This window comes from Chiloscyllium plagiosum, chromosome 8, assembly GCF_004010195.1.
Source record: "Chiloscyllium plagiosum isolate BGI_BamShark_2017 chromosome 8, ASM401019v2, whole genome shotgun sequence".
Classification (NCBI taxonomy): Eukaryota; Metazoa; Chordata; class Chondrichthyes; order Orectolobiformes; family Hemiscylliidae; genus Chiloscyllium; species Chiloscyllium plagiosum.
Genome location: NC_057717.1, coordinates 37,440,769 through 37,442,374, shown reverse-complemented (window position 1 = coordinate 37,442,374; position 1,606 = coordinate 37,440,769). Strand labels below are relative to the sequence as shown.

The 1,606-nt window shown below is 44.1% G+C and overlaps 1 long non-coding RNA gene across 1 annotated transcript in view; it reads right to left on the bottom strand.

The window, feature by feature from the left end:
* Nucleotides 1-274, bottom strand: part of LOC122552412 — an 18,921-nt gene extending 18,647 nt beyond the window's left edge. The window contains exon 1 of the long non-coding RNA XR_006312377.1: nt 263-274. This is a non-coding gene — a long non-coding RNA (uncharacterized LOC122552412). The remainder of the gene's footprint in view (nt 1-262) is intronic.
* Nucleotides 275-1,606: the final 1,332 nt, after the last annotated feature.

The window sequence follows — 1,606 nt, the reverse complement described above, 5'->3', positions numbered from 1 at the left end:
GAATTCAAATCCACCCGTTCTCAGAGATTTCTCTCCCTCCTTCGATCACTAACTGAACTTTCCGTCCCACATCCCCATTTCATTAATTTAGAGATGCCGGTGTTGGACGATGGTGTACAAAGATAAAAATCACACAATACCAGGTTAGAGTCTAATAGGTTTATCTGAGCACTAGTTTTCTGAACGCTGCTCTTTCATCATGTAGTTGTGGAGTCATTTCCTATTTCATTAAGGCACTGCAGAATCTAATACTGACTCTCACATTTGTACTGTTCACTCTGTGCTGCTGCGGTCACTGTTGCTGGATGAACGTGCGGCAACCCCACCAACGGGACCTGCAGACCAGTTGATCCATTTGGTTACCGCTGTTGTGAGCCCAATCCTCATGTAGCAGCTTTTACTGATATGGACTTGCGATTATTGGGGGTCAAGCTCAGGAAAATGACACATTACGATATCGAGGAAAAACGACGTCATTGAGAAAGATTAGTTTCACGGGTTTTCTGCAATGGCTGAGCTCTATTACCACTGGACTGTTAACTCAGACACCATGCAAATGGAGTAGGGACCCGGGTTTGACTCCAACCATGCCAGATGTTAGAATTGAGATTCAATAAATATCTGGAATTACGAATCTAATAACACCTGTAAATCCATGGTCAATTTTTGAAAAAACAAAACCATCGGGTTTACTGACGTCCTTTGAGGAAGGAAAATGCTATTCTTACCTGTTCTGGCCTCCAGGTGACTCCAGACCCACTGTAATATGGTTGAGTCTCAACTGCCCGCTGTGCAATTAGGGATCGCAATCAATACTGCCGAGCCAGCGCCGCCCTCATACTGTAACAGAATAGGGAAAAAAAGGTTAATTCGGCTCTAGCTAGATTACTGTGTGCAGTTCTACAATTCACAGTATAGCAATGATGTGATCACAATGGAAACATTGCAGGCCAGATTCAATGGGATATTGTCTGGGCTGAAGAGTTTCAGTTATGAGGAGAGATTGGACAGACTGGGGTGGTTTGTCACCGAGCAGAGGAGATTGGAGAAGACACGACTGAAATGTAGAAAATAGTGAGGGATATGGATAGGATAGACTGAAAGAAGCGTTTGTTATTGATGGAGGGATCGAATACTGGGGCCAAGAGATTTCGGGAAAAGGCAGAAAGTTTTGAGTAGATGTGCGGAAAGAGTCAGAGAGGTGGAAACCCTTCCAACCTGAAAAAAATTGACATGCTAATTTGCCGTTCCCAAACATATAAGACTATGGACTAAACAATGGAAGACTTGATTCAGGTCGTTAAACAGTTGCGTTGGACAAGTGCGGCCACAACAGGCTGAAGGGCCTCCTTCGATGTTGTCCTCCATAGTCCTGGTTAGTGTCCCTCATGCTTGGCCTTCAATTCTCGATTGGATATGTCACAGGAAAGACAGTGCTGTCTGAATCAGCTGGGGAAGGACTGCAGCTCCTGGGGAGAGAGAGTGTCAGTGAAAGTGCAAACACGTAACTTCAGCAAACTGCACATTGTGTTTGTGTTGCAATGAAAACCATTATATAGAGTTGTTCCTGACTAATGTGTTTATTTAAAGCAGGAATCTGAGGCAG